Raw genomic sequence first — 25,975 nt, forward strand, 5'->3', positions numbered from 1 at the left:
CCTGAGAAGCTGGGACATCAACGGGATGTCCATGCAGTTTGATGGCTGGGAATCCTGGTTTATGGAAGATAGAAAGTGATTGTTTCTAGCCCTGGTGGCCCGGGATTAGATCAGTCACGGGTGGCGGTATGCTCTTTGGGCACTAGTTGCAGATTGAATATAGCCCAGGCGAGAGCCATTTTCAACCCTTGCAATGGTGGATGAAACAGGCATTTTTTCCCCCCATGTGCGTTTAGCGCAGGTGAACGGTGTTGGATTGACAGCCCTGGGACAACCAAGCCCTCTCTTCATCCACAGGTCTGGCAGCAGTTGTGCAAGTTTCCCCTGTGGCGCCCGTCACCTCTCCCCCGCAAAGCTAAGAGTGCTGTCCCATTCTCATGGCCTAGCCAGACTTCGGCCTTTAAGCGGAGGTTGAGGATAAAGCGTTTGTGGTTCTCTGAAGGGAGGAAGCCAGGTTCTATTTCCAGTTCTGCTACCGAACTCCTGGGTGACCTCGGGCAAGCAACTTAGGACCAAATTTTCAGACTTGGTGCAAAGCAGTTCCACTCACCCCAGGTGCACCACCTTGTGGCTGGTGTGGGAATTAGCTCTCATCCCATCTGGCGCCCCCTTCCACTGGTTGCTCCTGCTGGGGCCCTCTCTCTCTCTACAGAACTCAGGGTGTCCCCTCTTTGTGACTCGGCCCTGTGATCACTATGCAGACACCCCTCCCGTTCCAGGTTAACAAAGTACCACCAGACAAGCTGTTGGAACGCTGTCTCAGGCAGCCTGCTTTCCAAGCCTTCAGGGCCTGTGCTGCTTTCCCAATTGCTGGGAGGGGAACCCAGCCCCCCGGGGACTCCAGGTTCCAGCCCAGGGACCCTCTGACTTGCAATCGAGGTCTACGCAGTCTCAGACCCTGTTGCTGTTTCCTTGGACTCCCTCCTATCACACCTCTCTATCGCCTTGCCTATCTCTGGGTTTGCCTCCAGAGATTCCTCTGCTCCCGAGGGTTACTTCACCCCTCAGCCTCTTGCCGGACTCCCTAATCCAGGCTAGGACTCCAGGGTTTACTCTCCCCTGGACTTCCCCCTTGTCTCTAGCCAACTCCCCTTCCCTCTAGAGAGTGACTGCAGATCTCCTCCCTCCTCCTCTCACTTCCTAGCTTTATCATCCTAGCCGGGCTTCTCCCCCAGCTGGGCTTCATCTGCCATTAGGCCCTGTCAGTCCCTACTTCCCTTCCAGATGCAGCATAGAAGGTTAACTGGCCCCTTTTAGCATACATTAAGCTATCCAGGGCTTGTGTGGGGTTGACACCCCATCACACCTGGGCAGCTAAAATTAGGCACTTAAATGCATATTTATGCACCTACATAAGTGGGCTAATTTGCAGAGGTGCTGGGCACTTCCAGTCAGTAAGAATCACCAGTAGCATTCAGTGAATGAATGCAGACCCCAGTTTTAGGAACCCAGATCTGACAAGTGGGGCCTCAGTCCCTAATGGTCTGGGCTAAATCTGAGCTAGTAATTTATTGAGTGCCGTGGAATACCACATGTTAAGGAATGGTTACTCTGCCCACATATTTGGTGACACTTAGCTGCATTAGACAGGCCAAACCCCAAAGAGGGCACAGTTCTTCTCAGAACAAAAGAGTCTCAGGTTCCCCAAAATGCCCACCTAAATGGTTTATGGAAAATGAAATGTCCTCAAGCCCCTATGAGCCACATAACCGACTGTGTCTAGTTGTCTTTAAGAATAATTCTCTTCCTGACCCCGTCATGACGATCAAATTATGGCCCCAAAGACAAGGACTGAAGACCCTTGTTAACTAGCGAACGAGAGAACGGAAAGAGAGAGATGGTTTATAAAACATACAGAAGAGAAGATTAGAAACAATAACCCATTGGTGGGTCCTTCCCCAGGCAGATGGGGAAGAGGGGAAGCATATTTTAGTTCTATACAGCTATATATTCCCATCACCCCAGGAAGGCTCCGTAGTAGCCGAAATGTCAGCTTTAATCTCCTTCCAACATGTATTTTGCAAATAACTCCTTTTCTCCTTTTAAGTTCTGCAGCTAATACGTTGGAGCAGTGACAATCCCTGGCAATGATTTAATGGAACAGAAAATGCACTCCCCTAATGTCACATTTCAGATGTGCTTAATTCAAAGGAGGCAACAAAAATAAACAGCAAAGACGTGGCGAGCGAAAGCAGCTGCAGAGGGTCGTCTCCACTCTCGCAGTGCCCGCTGCTTGCTCCCTGTACCACTGGGCATATGCATCGTACACGGGAGTAAAAGGAAGCACAGAAATTGACGGGCTATAAGAGACCATCAGCCCCTGCAGCCTGGTGCCCTGTCTCTGATGGATTTCAACGCTGGATGCTGCGAAGCAAAATATAAACTGCCATCATGAATCTAATTCTGTAATACTGTGCCAGAGCTTGTATAACTCACGGGACAGACGCCGGGTTGGGATGGATGGAGGGATGGATTTCTGACTCCCATCTGGTGATCAAATTATGACCCCAACCACGAGGACAGAGCGATAGGTACTGCATAGCGTTGATGGTGCTACAGAAGATGTTTTTGTTGGCCTTGACCTAATCCTTTTATAGCCATACCAGGATACCTGCCTCAACAATATCCTGTGGCAGTAAGTTTACAAGGTTAATTTATCTCCCCCGCCCAGAGAAGGCAATCCTTCTCCTGCCACGTGCATCGCTGGTGAACGCACACCTTGGGCAGAGATAAGGACACTGCGAGAGCCAGAGGAGAGCAATCCTGATGAACCTGCGAGCTGTTGAGACGGTCCTGTGGTAGCTAGAAGCTGTGGATTTCCCAGGAGGTAGTGGGTGCGACAGCCCCGGGGCACAGGGAAGGGGCTGAACTATCCAGGAGCTGTTTCTATACAGCAGCTTCCGTACTCCAGGTCATAGTTTTCCCAAGCCATGGAGTAGGCACCAGAGAGGGAGATATCCCCTCCCTCACGCCTATCCCACCTCCAGGGAGCATGACCAGCACGTCCAATCCACCTCAATTCGAAGCTGCAGCACCCTCTGCTGGCAGTGCCGGCCAAGGAGCGTGGGACTCCAAGGAGATTCCCGGCCAAATCAGCTTCCTCTTGTGACGTGATTTAAGCCTGATCCTGGCCGGTGCTGAGCCCTAGCAGCTCCATTCGAAGCCAGTAGCATTCTCAGGGGCTCCGAATCAGGATCTGAACCCACGTCTTGTCTATGGAGGAAACTCTGGCTTTCCTCTCCACTCTTCTGCTTACCGCCCTGGTACTTCCAGCTTCTCTGCTCCCTGCTTGCCTCTAGGCTGCTGAGCAAGCAGAGTCCTTCCCTGTGCGTGCAGGACTCCTGGCCTGTCATCTCCACCCACCCCTTGCATAGCTGAGGCTGCACAATGAGAGCTGAGGGGCATCGGCAGAACAGCTCCTTGTTCCCTGCCAGGAAGCAGGACTGTGGGAGGGGAGGTGGGTCTGTCTGCCCATTCCCCCGGGGAAGAGGAGCCTGAGCCCTAAGAGGGATTAGTGGGAGGGGCTGATTCTTTTTGGGGGGTGAGAGGGTTGATTTCTGGGGGTGGAGGGAGTTGATTGTGTGGATCAGATGCCACCGGGGTGAGGAGACTGCTTAATTCTATAAGTGGTTTGCAAATAGCAATGCTAATTTTATGCAAACAAGTTCCCAGGAATCTCCGTGCCCAGTATAGGCAGGTCTGGTGCAAGCCTGTAATTCTCCCTGGCTAGCTGGCTCCCAGACTGACTGACACAGCCTGTGATGACAGATGCCTAGGGCCTGCCCGCCCACGCCCTGCATTAGGGACTGCTGGCCATCCTACAGTTTCCCCAGTTGTACTAGAAGAATCCACCATGGCAGCATTAAAGGAAAACAACGGGCTAGTGACCGGGACGCCAGGAGTATCTTGGTGTATACGTGGGGTTGTGATTACTAATAAAAAGTAGCATGTGGCCCTTTCTTAGCTCTCTCCATCTAAAGAGACCACCCAGCATCGAAAGGCAGCCACCTCTGAAGAGGAAGGCAACAGCTGTCCGACACGCACTGTGCAATAGTTCAGGAGAGATCCTGAATTCTGTAAATCAGCACAAGGATGGAACGATCCCATGGAGCTACTCCTATTTACACCCACTGAGGACGTGGCTCCATGTCTTCGAAACAGCAGGAGGAAATTATGGTGAGTGAATCGCTACCCAATTCATTTAAGCAGGCCATGGAGGCTAACATCCCCTATCCTACAAACAGTGCCTCCAGGACCTTTGATAACTACACACAGTCAGGGCCTCTGATGCCTCATTTCCAGCACTACTTTGCCCTAAGGTGCTGGGGCATTGGTCCAGTGCTGAACGAGCACCACCTACTAGATCACAAGCAGCAAATGAGATGCTTCGCTATTAAAGCTGGTCCGAATTCTTTTCATCTGAACTTTTTTTTCCCCCAATAACAGCCAAATATGGCCCTTTTTTGACCAAAGCGATTTGGTTGTAACTTTCCAGTTTTACAATGAAAGAAAAATCAATATGTTTTTTAATGTGTATAAAATTTCAATTTTCAGTAAAAAAGTTTGGTACTTGAAAACCTAAAACTGATTTTGTTTAATGACTTTTTTTGTGGTTTTAGGAAAACCAAAACGTTTTTGCAAGAAATTTCAGGAAAAAGGAGTGATTTTGTTTTTAAATCCCCCTGCCCCCCGCCCAATTTTCAACCAGCTCTATTCTTTACCTTGTGAATCTTGCTACAACATGCAAAGGATAAAACAGATGCCAGATTGGGTGGGGGTGGTCAGAAGGTAATTTTCCCTCCTTTTGTATCAGCTGGGACCCTGAGAAGGTGAAGAAAGCTCAGCTTGTCTTCCTTGGAGACTGGGCAAGCGTATTCCACACCACTAGTTTCCTGAAGTTGTCAGGCTGTGTCAGGTCAATCCTGCCCATTCTGTTTCAGTGTCTCAAAACATTAGTAAACATACAATTCTGCACTGGTCCCTGGATGATGGAGCAGAAGTGACCAAATAGGTCTTTTCTATCTTTCATCTGATGGGTTTCATATAAAAGAAAGGAAGAAAGAATATCATCCGTAGCACCCTTCGTCTGAGGATCTGAATGTGCTTTACAAAATTAACCTCAATCCCCTTTGAGGAAAGCATATTTATACCCTTTTTAAAAATGGGGAAACTGAGGCTCAAAGGGGTTAAATGACTTGCCCAAGGTCACACCAAGAGTCAGTGGCAGGACTGAGACGAGATCCCAAGAGTCCCGTGCTCTAATCACTAGTCCTGCTCAATCAAATGGGAGAAGCTGGGGGTGAGGAGCAGAGGGAGAAGAAATCCAAGCGGCAGACTGAAGGGGGCATAGGCCAACTCCATCAGTGGTTGACATGAAAAGGCTGGTATGCAGAGCCATGATTCAGCTCTTCGGCTACTGGTTGCCTGCATCTCCCAGGCAGAGAGCAGCATCTACTTTGCAGAGCACTGAACAGCCAAGCAGTAAAACAGGTCAACCACTTCTCGAAAGCTCCCTCCAGGTTGGAAGCGGGGCTCGCACCACATGTCACTGCAATGCTTCTGTGGGCTTGTTTATTTCAGTTTATAAATATTAGATGCAGCCACATGAGGCTGTGAAGGACGGGACACCTTCAGGCCCGCATTTAGTTATCGAGAGAAAAGGGGGGGCAGAGGGTGGAAAGAAGCCCACAACCCTCTAGACCTTATCTCACAAAGAAATAGAAATCCAGCTGGTCACTTTCTCTTCTTGCCCGGGGCCTGGCTGCATTCAGGACAAGCTTACCCTCCTGATCTCCTTCTGGAGGGGTGACAAATTGCTAGGCCTGCAATGAAACATTAACCGGGCCTCTTGTGATCGCAGGGGTTATTTGCTCCCCCTGCAGCACTTGTTTGTAATACAAGGTTTGATTTCAAAGCCTGGCTGCATGTGTTTAACTAATAGGATCCTCTCCCTCAAGGTGCAGGGAGGAAGGGGAATGCATGTGATCTTCTCCCATCACACCTGGACTTCAAGGGTTAACCTCATGAGACTCAACAGCCTCCCAAGATCTCACTCTGATTTATGCAGTCAGCCTCTCAGCATTTTGTAGAGCCTTTGTTCTCAAGAGGCAACTGGACCAGAGGCTCCAATTGGAAACAGCCTCAAACTTCGCATCTGGATCTACACTCCCCGAAAGTTCACTGGTGTTTGGAGCTGAGGATTCAGTCCTGACTATTACTAACTGAAGGGCCAGCTACTGAATTCAGATCCAAGCTTCCTTGAGGTCTGGCTCAGGCCACTCTCTGTTCACGTACAATACAAACTCATCCCTTGCCAAGAACTCCAACCAAAGCCGTCCAAATCCCTGAGCAGCCTCAAGCAGCTGCCACTTTGCAAAACTGATCAACCTACCAGAGAAAACTTCCCTCTTTCCCACTGAACGTGGAATTTCCACCCCCACCCCCCAGATTATACTGTTTTAAAGTGCACATTAGCAGTGCAATATTCAGACTTGCATCTGTGTAGGGTTACCAGATAGCAACTGTGAAAAAAAGGGACGTGGGGGGGGGGAGTAATTGGTGCCTATATAAGAAAAAGTCCCAAAGAACGGGACTGTCCCTTTAAAAACGGGATATCTGGTCACCCTACATCTGTGACATATTTAAGCCCCAAGAGACAGAAACCAGTGCTTGAGACAATTGGCTAGGGGAGATTAGCTTTCCAATGGAGCACACCACATTTGCTTCTGTCCCTAGTAAATCCTGTAGCAATGTCCCTTAGCATCACTGCATTATTATGTATGTTATATTGTGGAGAGGGTTTTACAATGTCTCATTTATCATTTTCTCCCCTTCAGAGGCCCGTGCAGTTGTCATTATGGTGTTAAAGCAGTGTGGCTTCACGGCAGGGCATTCTGAGACCAGTGTGACTGATGGGACACGAAAGCCTAGACAGACCCAGGTGGAGGGATGCAAAAATGCTGTCCCGAGAAAAGCTTTAAAATCCTTTTGAAACAGATGTTCTGTAAAACATGTGGCATGTGCAGAATCTCTGAGAAGGATGCTCCCAAGCTCCCCAGGGAAGCCATTTGAGGTTGAAGATTTGCCTCTGTCTTTGGCCCACTGATCCTATCTCATTACCAGAGCCGCTTCCACCAAAACTTGTGTGAGGTGCCCTAAACACACAACGGGCTGGATCCTCAGCTGGTGGAATCAGCATCGCTTCACTGACAGCAATGGGACTGTGTTCATTTACACCACAGGAGGATTTGGCCTGACAAGCAGCCTGCGAGAAAGAATCCACCTCCCACCATCCTTCTCCAGCCACTTGGTAGGCCCCGGCCGGAACCCAGAAAGGAGCTAGGATTCCCCAGCACTGCTTAATGACCCACTGTGCTCTCTCCTCATTTACCTCAAATTAGAGGAATGAGCCCATTAATGAGAGCTATGCTAAACACAAACCAAAGGAAACCACAGTCAATGGACTGATGCAGCAGTGGGGTCCAGGAGAGAATCCAAGCCCACACTTTGCTCCTATTCTGCCTTAAAGCCTGGCCTCAGGACAGCAGCCATGTGGCTAAGAGGGCCAGTGTCCACACCAAATCAGCGTATCAGAAATAAGAGTCAGTTCCCAGGACCTGAACTCTAGCTTCTCCCCCAGTACGGGTGCAAAGCGCAGACACCAAGGATGTCAGCAGGAGCTGCCCCTCTGTTATGTTAGAGCCCTCAGAATAGCCAATCAGTGCAAGAGCTGCTCAGCGTTGCCAACTCTCCCAATTTTATCATGAGCCCGGTGACAGTCGGTGTAATGGCCCAGCACCTGCAGTCATGTGAATTTGGGAGACTCTCAACTTTCATATATATTAAAAAAAAAACAAAAACCCTACGTTTCTAGCCCCTGTAGCTGCAGAAAAAAAGCTTGGTAATGTGACCGCAGTGCAACCAAACGTCTGGGCAAATAGAAGGGTCCCACATTTTTAAGTCTCATGATCTTTAAGCCAATCTCCTGATTCTGAAGGGGCCTGAGACATGATTTTTGAACACTTGGGGTCAGCAGTGGTGTCCACTTGTCTTACAAGCATAGTGAACTCTAGGTGGCTTCAAGTTGCACGACTTTGCCCCTCCCATCCATTTTCTGACCAGCTGATCCCAGACTTTTCACACTTTGAATTTAATCCCATTTGCAACACTGCTGAGTCCTGCTCTCCTTTCCACCAGGGTAAAACTGGAGTAACCCCTTTCACCCAGTGGAGCTACTCCAGATTTACACCAGCCACTGAGATAAGATCTGACCCTTTTCCCCACAAAACATTACAAGTTCACAGTCTGATCTCCGTTACGTCAAGGTAAATCTGGAGTCACTCCACCAATGTCAATGATAACTGAAGATTGCTGAGCATCTCACAGGATCAGGACGTAAACTGGTGTTGTACTGTATCTTTAAGATACAGTGAGCCTGAATGTGCGCTCGCTTACACCAGTTTTGCTAGTGTAAATCCACTGGGCCAGATCTCAGCTCTGATGTAGCATGTCTGGAGGCCCAAAGGGACTCTAAAGCTGAGAATTCCCCTTACCCAGAGGAACTCTTAGGTAGCTATACACCACCCCTCCTGACCCAACTCCACACCAGTGGGGAGGGGGGGATGTTGGAAGTGTGCCCAGAGCAAGGGCAAGAAGCGAGAGCACGGCTGCACTCTGGCAATCCCCAGCTAGCACATTAGTCCCTGAGGGCTGTTACCAGCTGACGGGAGTTAGAACAGCACCAGGCTGCTCTAACTTGCACTGAGGGATGAATTGGAGGATTCAGGAGTTTAAGGATGCTGCACAGCTACCTTTATGTCCTCAACTCCGTGGAGCGTAGTTTGGCTGGACCTGGACCCATCGACTTCAACTCAGTGACTCCTAATTTGCACTGGCATAAGTGAGAGGTGAGTCCAGCACACCTTTTAAAACTAGGACACGGAGACAAGGAGATCACAAACCTGCTTCCATCCCAATCACTCAGGGCCAAACTCAGCCTCACTGGAAGTTTTACTGCCCTGCACTGACCCATCTGGGAAATGGAATGGTTTCCATTCAGGTAAGTACTGGTAATGAGGGCAAAGGAAATGAAAACCCTGCCAAGAACAGCACTCCAGGATGCCCTGGGAGAAGCAGAGACATCCTCATGGCCAGCAAGCTGGCACCTGAGCAGCGGGAGGCCACAGAACGGTTTCTGAGCCGGTCCCTGGCAAGGTTTCAATCAGAAGGCCATGCTGGAAATGAAAAGGACAATCAGTGGAAGGCTGTCTCTTGGCAGGGGAAGAGGCAATCGTCAAGATGGTGGCAGGCAGGGGAATGACATTTCTCAGGCTTAATGGAAGAGGAGGATAGAATAACAGCAGAGCTCAGCGACTGGAAAACGGGAAACCTTCCAAAGGGCCTGGGCTGCAGTTTTTACTCACTGGAGACCTGTCTCTATTTTTTTTATTTTATTTCTTTCTGCAAGTGAATTTTTTTCATGCTGGCAAAAGGGACCAGGCTGACAGCTCCAGAGAGTTAAATGAACCAGTTCACAGCACAAGCTTCCTGTAAGCTTCCCGCACAATATACTTCTGCTATCATGCCTCAGAGTTGATCTGAAGGAACCACCTCTCCAGGTGACAAGGGCACTCATTCTCCATCCACATTCTGCTAAGCCTGCCGGTTAGGACAGGTAGCTTTTGTGATAGAACTGCTAAGATCTGGACTGAGACCAGCAGCTCGCTTCACATAGGCCAGCCAGGAGGCAGTATCAGCTTTCTGCCAGTGCTAACCTGCGCCAGAGGCAAACCACCAGTGATATAGAGGTGAAAGGCTAGTCACATTCTCTTATATCCCACTGTCATTTCGCTGCGGTATCCATCCGGTACCCCTGCTGGAGACATGATATACTTCATTCCAGTGGCACAACCATGTTAATTTAACGCAAGGCAGAGGGTTAAGATCCAATTGGCACAGCTTTCGACAAGGTGTAAACACAAGTCCACTTGCAGTGGACACTGAAATCCAGTTCCGGTTAAGAAGCAGGCAACTCAGTTCTACTCCGGAGTGAATCAGCAAATAAGGGAAGTCCCAACACTAGAGCAATGCCCTAGATACCCGGTATTATTCCTACAGAGAACATCTCCACTCCTCGGGGCAAGTTGGGCAAGTTCTGCTCTGTTACTCCAATATAGGGTGACTAGATTGCAAGTGTGAAAAATCAGGATGGGGGTGGTAATCGGGTCCTATATAAGACAAAGCTCCTAACATCAAAATGTCCTCCCTACTCCAAGAGCTCCCGCCAGAGTCTAGCTACAGCCTTCTACTTCACTGAGCCAAAGGCGTGAGCTCCCCGGAAACAGACAGCTGAACTAAAGCAGGGATTTCGGAGGCAGGATTCCTGAGTTCTAGATCCGGCTTTGTCCCCGGATTGTCTGGCACACTTAGGCGTAGTAATAATAATGAATCATATGGCAGCGGTGATAGGTAATTCATGCTTGTAAAGTGTTTTAAGATCCTTGGACAGAAAGCATTACTGCTATCTAGGTGCAATTGATCTAATTATCACTGGGCTAGGTCCTGGGGTTTCCATTCCTTTCTCAGGCACTGCTCTCAGTGAAATCAATGGGAGTTTTGCCTGATCAAGGACTTCAGGATTTGGCCCATTCATATCATTAGACCCGTCTCATTGTCTGTATTTTCTTTGCCGTTACTTTATTACATGTGACTTAGAAAAGTGCCATGGGGCATCCACATATCTCACAGTGATAGACTTTGAGACTGGTTCTCCACTGCCTTGCACCTTGTGTTATAAATTATTGGTGCGCAAAGTCAATGGAGCTACACTGGTTCATACCAGCTGGGGATCTGGCCCTATTGATCTCAATGAAGCGACACTGGTTCACACCAGCTAGGGATCTAACCCAATGGAGTAACACTGGTTCACACCAGCTGGGGCTCTGGCCCTATTGACCTCGATGGAGCAACACTGGTTCACACCAGCTGGGGATCTGGTCCCACTACTTCAGTGGACTTATATTTGATTAAACCAGTCTAGCCAAGAGTAGAATCAGCCCCAGTGAAGTTATCTCACGTAAAGCTGATGGGAGAGCTAAATCAGACACTAGAGAGAAAGGAATCACTTACCCTAGCACTGAGATGCAGCCATCTCATATGACAACAAAAGAAAAGCAGGAAGAATTCTAAGAGAGCAGGATGGATTGGTTTATGAAGGAAGGAAAAGAACTACGGACCATATTCTTATCTCAGTTCACTGGTGTAGTTTGAGAGAAACCTCACTCTGTATTAGGTTACTCCTGATTTCCACTGGTGTAACTATGCTGACTTCACTGGAGTTATTCCTAATTTACACCTGTGTACATGAGATCCGAATCAGGCCTGAATGTGTAGCTTGGTCAACTGATGACTAAGTGACTGGGAGCCAGACAGTAATAAGCATCTACAAATATTTGAAAACGCCGGGAGAGAGGAGCGTGAGGGCGGTACATGGTGGTATATGTAACCAGGAGGAAAAAGATGAAGTTAAACTAAGATCATTTTAGCCTGAATACGATGCAAACTTTTCTAACAGTGCGATTTGTTAGACCATGGTATGATCACCCAAGAGAAGTGGTGGAAGCTCAACCAGTTGAGACACTGAAAACTGGACTGAGGAACATACTATAGGGAACAGTCCTGCCTTGGTCACTGGGGTAGGGACTAAATCTTCCCATCTTTAGCCTCTATAAACCATTTAATGGTGCACAGCAACACTGCACAAGAGCTTCAGAAGACAGAGTGAAGAATACTCCCTCCAGGGGCCTTAAAATACTATTGGCCTGACAGTGCTCTTCACTCACCCTGGCGTCAATCCAGAGTAACTCCACCTAAGTTGGCAGAGTTGCCCCAGGTTTACACCAATGTAGCTGAGAGCAAACTTTGACCCTTTATCTCACCCAATAAAACTAGGGATGGGGGCAGGTTGGGCAATTCGGCTTTAGTAGCTTGTCAGAATTACAGCTGAACAAATGGTACATAAGGTAGTGGTATCCTCAGGGCAGGGTATAAATTTATCATTAAAGCACTGAAATAATGATATGAATGTAATTAACAACACTCTCTCGCTCTCTCTCCACTGTCCCCTGCCCCAGTCGAATGTTGGAACAGCCTCGCAGAAGACAGTCCTAGGATGTTAACATTCTCCCTACCATGCAGCCTCCCTTCTAGTGGATGACTCTGAGTTCCTGTAAGAGACACTTCCTTTCCTGAAGAAATTTTGAAGCTCTGGGGATGTAGCTACAGGGACAGATTGGGATACCAGTTACACCAACAGACTATTATTATTATTTACATTCCAGTAGCATTAAGAGGCGAGCCCCCTCTCCCTCCCTCCTTCCCTCCCAGTATTAGGGAATTGTTGTGCGCATAATAAGAGATGGCCCTTGACCCTCAGAGCTTACAGCCTATACAGACCAATGTGGGAGGGTAAACGGAAGCACAAGAAAGTGAACTGGCTTGCCCATGGACTAGAACCCAGGTATCTTCACTCACAGTCCAGTGCTCTGACCACTAGATAACACTGCCCCGAGGTGTAACTCCACAGAAAAACCACTGTGGTCTTGGGATGCAATTCTCCACTCAGTTGAGTCAGTCCCAATGGATCTACTCCACCGTTACACGGAGATGCGAATGTAGCTCAGGCCTGATCTACACCTAAAACGCAGGGTCAGCCTAGCTACATTGCTACGGGCTATGAAAAATGCACACACTGTGCAACACACTTAGGACAACCTAACCCCCACAGTAGACGCAGCAAGATTGACAGAAGAATCCTTCCACCCACTCAGCTTCCACTTCTCAGAGAGGTAGAAAAATCCCTTTCATCGCTGTAGGGAGCACCTAGGGGAGAGTGGCACAATTGCAGAGCCATAGCTGAGTGCAGCTAGCATGTAGACATATCCACAGAGTGATCCGGTTTAGGAAAGCATGAGCCATGGAGGGATCTTTGGCTAAGAGCCAGCTTCCCAAAGGTATTTAGGCACCTCCTTTTTAGGGAACTTTGAGGACCCGCTGTTGCCTTCCCTGTATTTCTGTCTATCTTTCAAATGTTTATGGAGGACACATATTAGGCCTTTTACTTCCCAGTCCCCTTTCAAGAACAAACAAAAAATACACTCTGCCACAGGCAGTCCTTTTATTATCTAACATAGAGTTCATGCAATAAAGTCCGTTAATTAAAACATGAATATTTAAAATAGCTTTCAAGAGCAGCAGCCTTATCTCACCAGAGGGAAGAAGAGAGAGAGAAGAAGGGTAAAAGGGAAAAAAAAAATCACACACACAAAAAGTTGTAACTCACGAGGAAGGCAGGCTAGTTCTTTTTGCCAGAAGAGCATTTCAATTATTTAATTGCTGAATGAGTATATTTTCCCAGCTGACATTAGATGTTCATTTATGCCCCACGGGGGGAGCGGGGAAAGTAGGGGAGGGGGAGGGAAGGGCGGGAGAATGTGTAGAATTTTAATTAAAATTTTATGAGGGATAAGTTATCATTTTCAGCAGAGTTGCATTTCAAAGTTGCGGCCGTGTCTATGGGTTGATGCGTGCGGATGCAGTGGGCCTGGTGCTTATTTACCCTAAAGCCTCGTTGAGATGTTCTCTCAGAGTGGAAGCAAATTACATTTGCACCCACTTTAAGGTGTATGTGCGTGCTCAGGCGTGCGTATCTGTGCACGATAGATGCTGTGTACAAATCTGTGCATGTGAGTGCACATAAATGAATTTCTATGCCCCTACGCACACGTGTGTGTCGGCACAGTGGTGCGTATCTGTGCACGATAGACGGTGTGTCCAAATCTGGGTGCGAGTACATAAATGGGTTTCTACGTGCATTCAGAGTGTGTGCTCGTACACTGTGTGTGAGTGTGGTTGTGTGTGTTCCAAATACCCTCTGGGAGGGTGAAGAAGGCAAAGCAGAGGCGTGGAGATGGGAGATGAGTTCCCACAGGGCTCCTCGAGGCAGCAGATACCGCACAGGCCAGGGGCAGGAAATTCTGACCTCAGAGACAGAAGCATTGACCCCAATGTCCACAGGGCAGAACTCCAATCAGCCGCAAGCGATTGCAGCTCTCCTGGTGTGAACAGTTCTCTCACAACAGGGTGGCTCTCAGATTCTGGTCCAGAGTCCCAGCTTTTCTTCCCTCTCTCAGACATTTTGCCTTGCTGGCGCTCGTCTGCCTTTCACAGCTGAGCACTGGCAAGAGGCGCACGTCTCTCTGCTCTGCCGGAGTGCCTGCTGAAAGTTGAATCCGGGCCACTGCTGCCCTGGCTCACCCAGAATCCCTTGCTGTCTCTCCCATGACTGCTCTTTGCCACTCCTGTCCCTGTTCTATTCCCAAGAGGGAGTTTTCTTTTTCTCTGACCCAGCCTCACATCCTGGGCACTGAAGTGGGCTGAGAAGTTTCTAGGGATGGGATACGGGCTTTGGTTTAGTTCCCCAAGTACTCACTTTGAGCTCTGTTTCCACGTGGGGTTTCAACAGGAACAGATTCATCTCTGAAGGGCAGGGGGTTATCCTGAGTCATCCCTACCTGGGCCCAGCCAAGTCTTGGGCCTTTAGAAGGTCGAGGGGACATACCTAAAGACATGTCAGACATCCGCAGCCGTGGGGAAGAAGGCTTTCGCATCAGCAGTGGCAGCATTAAGGAAGACGAGACCGTGCCCATCGCTATTCAGCAAAGCACTTCAGCACAGGCTGAACTGAAAGCATGCTGACCATGAAGGGATTTAAGCATGTGCTTAAACGCTTTGCTGAACTAGGAGGCATTCAGGGAAGCAGACAGAGATAAGTTCCATCAAGCCGACAGGGATAGGTCCACAGAGGGCTCTGAAAGCCAGGCAATTTTAAACTATGGAAATCCATGCCTAGCACAACTCCACTCAATTCAGTGGAGTCTCAGAAGGAAAGAATTAGGCCAGAAATCTTTTCCAAGCTCTGATTTTTATGAGTACCCGGCATCCCCAGAACAATTCATTCCAGTCCTCCAAGAACACTCGAACACTAATGTTTCAGGCTCCTTACTCCCACGGAGTAATCATGTACAAGAGAGGGGCTAGGGTGACCATTCACTTCCTATGGCTCTGTTAAACTATTCCTGGAATAACCCCACAAGCACAAACCAAAGGAGCATGTTCTGAGATGCCACAAAATGCCTGTCTGGAAAATCAATCCATCAGCCAACAGGGGACTTCCACCATCCAACCAGTAACCCCAAGCCCTATGGTCACCAGCCAGCACGGAAAGAATCCATATGAGTCAGATCCACATTGTAAAGGAGTTTTTACACACGTCGGGATCTCATGGGTTGATAGTGTCTCGAGTGTGTGTGTCTGTGTGTTAAGATATCTGTCGGTGTACGTGTGTGTGTTTTGTGTATGCATGCCATGTGTCTGAACATCTGCCTGTCTCTGTGTGCCATGAGTATAGATAGCCAGGTGTTGTGTGTCCCTGCACATGTATGTGTGTACATCTGGGTGTGTACTCAGATGTAGGTGCATTTGTGTGCATATATGTGTTTTTTTCCAGGGTGTGTGCCCACGCACCAACAAACACAGCACCACAGCGGCAGAGTTACAAATTGAAAGTGAAAGCAGAGGATGGGCACAGCTTCCAATAGCCCAGGGCTACAGCTACAGAAAGGACGGAGCAGTTTTTTCTGTTCTCTATAAACAATCGGTAAAGATTAAAGAGAAATGGGAGAGAAAATCTCCTACGGCAAACAACCAAACCAGCCCAAAGCTCACTCTCTCTCAGTCCAGGTCAACGTACAGCAGCAGTGTCAGAGCACGGGAAGAGCTGCAGACACGTGGATACCTCTTCACGGAGTGTGTCACATTCTTGGGTGCAATCCAGACCAGAGACGGCTTGGGTCATCACCTGCCCGGTAACCTGGGGGCCTTAAAATGCTCTGGTGCTGTAGCTCCCAGGTCTGGATGCTCCCAGCCAACACACAAGCATGGACTGAGTGTCTGTTTGTAAGGCAGCTCTGGACCTACAGCTCCAACCGCAGCAGCCTGCTTGTTCCACCACAGCCACACTCTGGCCCACACCAGCCTTGGCTACACCTGGCAAGATGACCTCAACATTGCCCAGATCCAAATGTTCCCAAAGCCATGCAATCTACAATGCCCAGCCCTTTCCTGGGCCATTCAGAAGAATAATAAGGATCATTTGTTTGCTCCTGTAAAGAGACAGACCTCACGGCGTATCACTTGAACTGGAGTTAACTATCACTTCAGTGCAAACACAGCACCGTCTGGTTTAGCATGAAAGTAAAACAAAGGAAGACAGGATTTTAAGAGAGCTCAAGGACAAAGCACAGAGGCAGAAGTGATTACCAGCAAATAAATTGAAAAACACTTTCTAAAGCCTAAGACTTAACGAAATAACAGTTTTGGTTCAAGGTAAGCTTCTTGCCATACTACTTTCCAGCAAGATGGCTGATCACTCCCTTGGTCAGGATCTCCCACAGAAGGACACAGTCTCTGCTGCTGCTTTCTTCTCCTCTCCCAAGGAGCGTGCTACCTCCAAACACCCTCAGTCTTGACCAAACAGAGGAAATAGAAACAAGTGTATATTTCATAGCTCCCGTTTCCTGCTCTCCTTACTGTCCTTTCATGGCTTTTGCCTACTAAAGTATTAATTAACCTCTCTCTGGAAGCCCTGGGAGGCACAGAACACACAGTGTGTGTCCAGACAAATGAGAACTTACATGGCTCAAGGCATGAAGATCAGGTGCGAGCAAACTACGCCAGATAAGATAAGACGCAAGCCTGTCCTTTCCCCAACACGAAAGCCTGGTTTAGACACTGCCAATAAGCACTTTGTTTTGTGTTTCCTTTGTATAATCAGCAAGAGCCTTTGCGATTCACAGTTACCGCAGCTGGTACCAGAAGCCAAATTAAACCATAATAAAATTGTAATCTATTTTTTAGGGTGTATGTATATGACTGCCCTCTCCGAATTTCCAAACTGCGTGTTATATGCTAACTGCCTCCTTACAACTCTTCTTTGCTATGAATGTGATGCCTACAAAAAACTTGACAATGGTTAGGCAGCTGGTGTATTGTGACTCCTGCTTATCATGCTGATCAGTATTGTAATTGGACATGCCTATATGGCATGTACAAGGTGTGATCACAGCTTGAGTAGACATATACAAGGTAGCTTTAATCTAGCTAGCTCGGATACTGGAACAGGGAAGCCACAGCAACACATGATTCAGAGCAGGCTAGCCCCGAGAGTAATTATCCAGGGTTCCAGGTAATTTAATCTAGGTTGCTAGGTTAAAGCTAGCTCAGGTATGCCTACTTAAGCGGCAGTAATACCCCATGAATGCAGTGTAGACATACCCTCAGTGTTTCCTTGTGCTCACCTTGCCTGTTTCTTGTAGCCATGTGTTGTTTCTTGTCTTGGGTTGTAATCTCTTTGGGGCAGGGACTGTCTCTTTGTTATATGTTTTTACAGCACCAAGCAGAACTCTGTCTAGATCCCCTTGCTGCCACTGTAATGCAAATCATTAATATTAATTACAGCTGATCAGGAATGTTTTGGCAAATTGTTATTTCCTCAAAAAGCCGAGTTCTCAAAATCAAAATGGTTTGCAAAACGGGGGCAGGTTCAATGAAATTCCCAACTCCAAAGGAAGTTGAGGAAAAAAGTTTCAAAACTGTCAAAATGCCTCATTTCAACATTTTTTAAACAAAGCATTCTGGTGTTTTGGTTTGAAACAACTTTTCACTTCAAAATTTGAGCTAATTAGACTGAAAAGAAAGTTAAAAAAGAAAAAAAAGGCAAAATCAAAACAAGTGTTTCGACTGACCCAAAATGGGGTCGGGGAGGGAAATGTTCTTATGGTTGGGGAATATTTTCAAAGTTTTGACTTTTCACCCTGATTTGAGACAGGAAAAATATTTGAACTCTCAAAAATATGAATGGGAAAGGAACAGCACTTCCCACCCAGCTCTGATATTAATATCCTGCTAAAGCAGAGATTTTCCTGTAACTCCAATGGTAGACACCTACACATTTTCATCAGGAAGACCTGAATTCTAGGCCTGCTCTTGCTCTAAAGCTACAAGAAGCCTTAACAGGCAGCGTAGTAACAACAGTGAAGTTCTCCTTGGCAAAAGCTTTATCACAGATGCTACCTTATATTTCTATAGCGCCTTCATCCCGAAGTGCTTCACAAACCATGTGCTTACAGCACCAGTGAAATGCAACCACTTCTGGGGTGGAAAAATGTGATCTTTAATTTTCAGACACAGCAAACACAATCATCGTTGAAGATTGATCCAAAAGATCGTCCTGTCCAGTCAACCTTGTGGTCCTCAGTGAGAATGATCTAGCGCTGATGTTACCTTGCCAAGCTTAGAACTTCTGTAGTTTTACGAAGTTGAGCTACCATGAGAAAAATCTACAGTAATGTACGGGCAAGTGTGTGTGTCACCACTGCCTCCTGGTAGAGGGAATCATGACTGCCTGGAACTCTACGGATCATAAGGTTGGCTCTGAAAGATAGGGTGCTTTTTTAGAACTCTCTGGCTGTCTCATTCCTCCACCCTGAGTCTAATCCCGCTAATATAGCCCTTTCCATCCATAGAGTTCAAAGCACTTTACAAAGCAGGTCAGGATCATGGGAAAATTTTACAGATGGGGAAACTGAATTGACTCCCATCAGGCAAGCCAGCAAGCAAATGATAATACTGGGACTAGAACACAGATCTCTTGAGTCCCCATCCACTGCTTCCCAAAAGGGACGGCATGACTTCCTGAGCGTTTACTTTTCTTTCTTAACAGGCTGTGGCGATGCCACTGTGGGGTCCAAATTCAGTTTCTTATCTGGGAAGCAGGAGAGAAATTTGTCTGGGGATTTATTTTAAAGAAAAAAGAAACTGCTTGACAAAAACAGGCTCGGTGAAGGGGCAAGTGCTGCTGCCCACTTGGCTGAGGACAAGATCACTCTGAAACTACCTCTGCAGAGAGTCATAGAAGTGCAGGACTAGAAGGGACTTCACCTGGTTATCTAATCCAGTCCTCTGCACTCAGAGGTTAACAAGAACAATTTTTCACCTTCCTTCTTGTAACAACCTTTTATGTACTTGTCCCCTCTCTGGCTTCTCTTCTCCAGACTAAACAAAAACAATGCTTTCAATCTTTCCTCATAGGTCATGTTTTCTAGACCTTTAATCATTTTTGTTGCTCTTCTCTGGACTTTCTCCAGTTTGTCCACATCTTTCCTGAAATGTGGCGCCCAGAACTGGACGCAATACTCCAGTTGGGGCCTTATCAGCGCTAAGTAAAGTAGAAGAATTACTTCTCATGTCCCAGTGACAACACTCCTGCTAATACATCCCAGAATGATCTTTGGTTTTTTTGCAACAGTGTTACACTGTTGACTTATATTTAGCTTGTGGTCCACTATGAACCCCAGATCCCTTTCGGGGGTACTCGTTCCTTGGCATTCATTTCCCATTTTGTATGTGTGCAATTGATTGTTCCTTCCTAAATGGAGTACTTTGCATTTGTCCTTATTGAATTTCATCCTATTTACTTCAGATCATTTCTCCAGATCATTTTGAATTGTAATCCTATTCTCCAAAGCACTGGCAACCCCTTCCATCTTGGTATCATCTGCAAACTTTACAAGTGTACTCTCTATGCCATTATCTAAATCATCAAAGAAGATACTGAACAGAACCCGATCCCTGCTTAATGCGCCCCTTACACACAGACAGAGAGAGAGAGAGAGAGAGAGAGAGAGCGCAACATCTAAAAGGTGTCAAGCTACCATAAGCAACAATCCTCAAAACATGCCATAGGTAATTGTGGCTGCCACTGTGAACCATGTGACTGGATGCCCCACCTAGGGGTTGCAGGCACAGGGAGGAAAGGGGGGCACAACCCCACGGGACAGCAGAGAGAGTGTGTGAACAGCAGCTCTAGGCATGCAGGGAGATGCTCTGCTTGGGAGTTAAAGGAGTCTCCTCTTGCATGGGCGGGTGGTGAATCCCAGTGCCGATAGCCCCTCAGATGCCTTGTTCTCCTCAAAGTTACTCAGTTGCCATGCGTCCAACAGGGGAAGCAGACAGTGTCCCCAGAGGTGTGTTACTAGTTCCTACATGTTTCACAAGTATGGAAGCGTGAACCATAACCCCTGAAATACCATCTACGTTTGTCTTGGGGAAACCCCATCTTCTGCTTCTTTTCTTCTTTGGCGCTCCCTTTTTTGCAAATCAGGATTTCTGAGCAGCTTCCATCAGTCCTGCTTCCTGTCCCATCCTTCCCCAGGCCTGCCTTCCTATTACAAACACTGGCCATTTACATAATAGCATTGAGCCTTTGTTTTCTTTCCTTTACCTATGTATGACACCTTTCCTTCCAAATGACAGAACAGGGGGTAAGGTGCTCATGTTGCAATCTTTTAGGAGATACCCTCTCTGCACTCCTGACCTGGACTTTGGACAGGCATAGATGAGCTGGCTCCCCAGAAAAACCTTCCTAGATTTTACATAAAGCCAGTGCATGCCAATGCAGGGCTCTAGGAGTTCAGTGAGGGGCTGTGTGACTGACTCATGCCATGCAGATATGAAATACCACAGGATGGACAGATAGGTGGATACTGTCCCTCTGTCAAGTCTTAGGGTCAGCTTCATCCCTGGGGTCCATTATACTCCTTGGTGGCTTGTGTGTGATGAATGAGTGACTTCACTCCTGGTTCTTAAAACACAGGCATCAAGGTCACGAGTGGCCCCTATGTTGACAATCTCAGTGAGGAGATTAAGGGTGGAATTAGCCAGGACGGGCAGGGATGGTGTCCCTAGCCTCTGTTTACCAAAGCTGGGAATGGGCAACAGGGGATGGATCACTTGATGATTACCTGTTCTGTTCATTCCCTCTGGGGCACCTGGCACTGGCCACTGTCAGCAGACAGGATACTGGGCTAGATGGACCTTTTGTCTGACCCAGTGTGGCTGCTGTTATGTTCTTATCAATGGGTCACGGCATCCAAACTCTCTTCCCCATCAACGGTTGCAGTAACTAAGGGGCTATACAGGCGCCAGACCTTTTCTGTGGCTCAAAATAGGATTTCAACCTCCATGTGTCTTAGCCTTCCCCCTTTTCCCATTCACTGCATTAACTTAAAAATAACCAAATCACTAAACCAGGGGATTAGACTAGACTGGAGGCTTCTTTTCTTGGTCGAGGATCTGCCTGCTTACACATCTACACTAGACGTGGCTCCAAGCCACAAAGTCTGGATCTGGGTCTGAACAAACTACCTCCAAATCTGAAGTCGTTTGTATGGGGATTTGGGGTAGTCTAGTTTGCAGAACATACGGGGACTGTACAATCAATTAATAAGAACAATCAACAAATGATTTTGATAATCAGACTTCAACCCTTTGCCCAAAACTCGGCTCAAGCCGGCACTTCAGACCACAGGCTGGGGTATAGAAAGGCCTGATTAACCTTTTTGGGGGAGGGGAAAAAGTTGGGGGCTGTGGTTTAATTTTCTTGGCTCTCCACTAGGACCAGAATGGGAAAACAAAAGCAAACAAGACAAAGGCAGCTTTCTGGGTATTTTGGATCCACTGGAGTAAGGAATGCTCAGAAGGCTCAGAAGAAAAAGAGCCTTTTGTTACACCATTATAAGCCTGATTACTTAGACTGTGAGCTCGTTGGGACAGGCCCCGTCTTCTTGTTCTGTGTTTTTACGGCGCCTGGCACCATGGGGGCCTGGCCCAGGATGGGGCTCCTAGGTGCTGCCATAAGAATAACGAATACACAATAATAATACATTATGAGACCAAGGAAGTTTCCATAATCATCCAATCTGAGAGGGGTTCATCGCTGAACCGCACCTCCAAAGCTTTCAAGGCTAGCCCAATGCCTCCAGTTATTTCCCTCAGAGATGGCTGCAAGCCCCACCCGGCTTCTGCCCCTTTGTGACTATTCCTCCCCTCCTCGGAGCCCTGGCCAAGGCTGGGCAGGAGGGTTTGTGTGGTGCAGCACAGGGCCCAAGGTGCCTGTCATTTTCCTCAGGCTGTGGCTGATTTCGCTGGAAGGTTAGTGATGGGCTGACGGTCCACAGAGTTGGGTGCTGCATCCCAGGCCACCAGGGCACAGACTGCCAGCTTTCTTGATCATGCCTGCAATGCAAGGGAGACACGGGAGGACATGCTCCAGACCTATGCACCATTTAAGTCCCACCCCAGGGGAGGGAGGGGGTTTCCGGGGCTTACAAGGGGGACCTAAGTGATGCATTGACCTCGAATTGGCACTCTGCACAGGCCTGACCTTCACCTGGGGGGCTCACAGAACCCCCCACCCAAATCCTGCCCCATACAGCCCTGGTCTCCGTGTCAAACCTGGAACAGATTCTCTAGGAGTAGCCTCTTTGCTACTAGTTCCAAAGACCTGATCAGGAACCTGAGGCAGAGGACAATACTTCAGATGAGTGCCCTTTAGAAGAACCTATGCTATTAGACTAAGGGGGCTATGAGCAACTCCCTCCATTAAATAACGAAAACCATGTTAACTCTCGGGTGCTTTGAATGCTCCCACTGAGCACAATTTGCGGAACTTAGCTGCATACCCATCACTCGGGCAGCTTGGAGAGAGAAAGTTTCCCCAAAAATGTAGAGAAAACACAGGAGCCCAGGGAAACAGCAGTTTGGTGTCATAAGGAAAAACAACACCAGGGCTCTCCTGTTTACACGGTGGAAGCTGCCAGGGCATCACTTTCCAGCCAGAAACACGTGCCAGTGCATTACCCAAGGCTAGAGAGTGAAGGGGACCTGCCAATAACAGCATCATTCCCATATCCTCCCCCCGACGCCCCCTTTTCTACACATCACCCTACTCCCATCCAACATGCACAAGCTGTTATTGCATTTTAGCATTGGGAATCAGCTGCGGCAAAAGCCACCCACTTCTCTTCCCACCAGCGCTGGTGTTAATTTGCAGCCAATGCTGCATGTATCATGCATGAACATCTTGACTGGGGCACGAAGGGGAGCTGACCAGCTGACGCCCGGGTAGTTCATTATAAGGAACGAGGCTGCACATTTCACAGCTGCCGGATACGTGGACTGAGCCAGGCTCAGCCCTTTATTATTGCTTTCTAGCCATTTGGGTATCACGGGCCAGCAATTGTTCATTTGACTGTATACAGCACTCAGGGTCCAAAGTGAACATTTAGCGTAATGAGCTGTGCGGTAATATAGTGTTATTGCGTTGCTGAAACCGGAGCAAAAATTCAAACACAACGTATATGTGATTATGATAGTGTGTTAAAGGATGTCCCATCCTATTAGGCCGCATTATAATGCCATCACATTCAGAAAGGCTGACGAGCGGGATATTTAAATAGGTCGCACCGTCTTGTATAGCTCCCTTTGGCAAATGCAAGGCCAAGGTATGCCGTGCGCATACACAGAGCTTTCTGATCTGAGTGACATTGATGGGGTGGCCACATGGAGGGAAAAAACACTCAATGAATAACTCATCGAGGGCCAGATCCTCAGCCAGTGTCAACTGCCTTAGCTTTGCTGGCCAAAATGGTGCTGCGTCGATTTCTATCAGCTGGAGTTTGGGGACATATTTAAATCCTGGGAATGTAGGTGGAGTCCAGCAAAGCAATTAAAAGGCCTGCCCACCCCGTAGATGTGGGAGGAGCCACCGAACCTATAATTTCACTGATTATGCGGGATTAAAAAAATAAAACAGGGATGAGGATGCAGGGTCAAGACTGAGACTCCTGAAGAACAATGTCCTGGACTGATCCACACAGCAGATACAACATGGGCAACAAAAAGGGATGAAGGAATCTCAATGTTAAGGCCCTGGACTGGGACTCAGGAGAGCTCGGATCAGTTCCTGGTGCTGCTCCAAGCTCCCTATGTGACCTGGGGCAAGTCACTCCATCTCTCTGTTACTTGCCTTCCCACCCCGCACCCCCCTGTCAAATGGGGATAGTAACACTTACCTTTCTCCCACCCCTTGTTCATCTCGTCTATTTAGATTGAAAGCTCTTTAGGGCAGGAGAGACTGTTTCTGACTATGGGTCTTTGCAGCCCCTAGCACAGAAGGGCCCTGATCTTTTTTGGTGCCTCTGGACACTGCTGTAATTCAAATACATAATCATCCTAGAAGGGGAAAGTTCTCTGACACTACCCCGGCCAGTGTGTCTCAGTGGCCCTAGGAGAACAAATCTCGAGTGCTGAGAAGGCATTTCAGATTCCATTTTCCACTCTGCCTATAGTCTCCGGTGAACAGTTAAAAGGGCTGTGAATGGATATGTGCATATTTTTTTCTACTGGAGTAATATCTTCATTTGGAAGTGCCGTGGGTTAGGTGTGTAAATCTACACCCCAAATATGTGATGATTTTGAATCCAGCATTTGGCATCTCTTTACATCTAAATTCCACTGTATTCTCATGCAAAACACTTTGGGGCATTTGCAATACAGCCTGAATATGAGAGGATGTTAAATAATGATGAACTAAAAAAAAAAAAAATGATGCATAACCAAAAGGCTGAGCTTTCACCATGGCTCTGCTCATTAAATTACACATAAAAGTCCTCATAGCAATAATGGGAATAGTTGCCTGTAAAACTCCCTGAACAACTGGATGTAAATTCCACCTTTAGTCTCTTTGGTATAACAGTGGCACTTCCTGAAGGTAATTGCTGATCTTTCTGCATTGTGGTCATGTCCACAAGCTGTTGAGCTGAGACTGAAACATTTGTCTATCTTTCCTCCGTTACATCCTAAAATGTTCAGGTGACTGTTGCATAGCTGCCGACTCGGTGAGTGCACCAGGGCTGAAGCACCCACGGAAAAAAAATCGGGGTTGCTCAGCACCAGCAGGGCCGGATTAATCTTTTGTGGGCCCCAACATCCGGAGTGCCGCCCTGCCCCCTGCTCCGCCCTGAGACCCCGCCCCACTCAGCCTCTTCTCCCCGAGGCCCCGCCTACCACTCGCGCTGGGGAGAAAGGGCAGAGAGGAACACCCACCAGCAAAACCAAAAGTCAGGGCCTGTGGACTGTCATGCTGGCCTGCCAGCCAGATCCATGGAATACTGCGCTTACCCTCAGATCCTGCAAACTCTTACGCAGACGCTTCACTTTAAGAATGTGAGGAGTCCAACTGACTTGGTTTGCAGGACAAGAGCCAAAAGTCAGAGCATGGACGATGGCAGTGATATGGCCCACTAACATGTCTCAGCTGTGAGCATCTCTACCAGTAAAGTTTCTACTTCCATGGCCTGCCTTCTGGAAATGCCAGCAATGCATGCCAATGGAGATGGGTCTTTGTGGGCAAACAGGACATCCGTTCACTAGGTACTGCACCAAGCCCAATTTGCTTCACCACACAGACAGCAGGTGACATTAGGTTTTGGCCAGTGCTGACCTGGGTTGGATTTATGGCAGTGATGGAAAACAAAATCCCTTGACCCTATTATTATTCGGTAGCACCTGAAAACAGGGCCATACTGTGCTAGGCACATGTCATTAGTGCCTGCCCTGAAGCCCCTACAAACTAAATAGTCAAGACAGATAATGGGACTGTTTGCATCTCTGTTTTATAGCTGGGGACCTTAGGCCCAGAGAGATTAAATGACTTGCTCAAGGTCACGCAGAGTCTGTGGAAGGGCCAGAACTGAAAGCAGATCTCCCAAGTCCTAGCCCCGTGCATTAACCACTAGACCATGCTCTATGCCTTTTTAGGCTTTCCTGCAGAGCTGTTTTAAACTGATCCCGCAAGACGCGGAGCACCCTCCACACACGCTGCGGTCGGTAGCAGATGAAGTTGTACAGCATCCTCCATCCAGGCCCTTTGCTTTCAAACGCTGAACGCGCAAGAGAGAGACACGCCTGCAGAACCATACCTCATGCAAAAGACGTGAGCGGGATCTGACGAACAAAA

Source organism: Eretmochelys imbricata, chromosome 2 (genome assembly GCF_965152235.1).
Source record: "Eretmochelys imbricata isolate rEreImb1 chromosome 2, rEreImb1.hap1, whole genome shotgun sequence".
Classification (NCBI taxonomy): domain Eukaryota; kingdom Metazoa; phylum Chordata; order Testudines; family Cheloniidae; genus Eretmochelys; species Eretmochelys imbricata.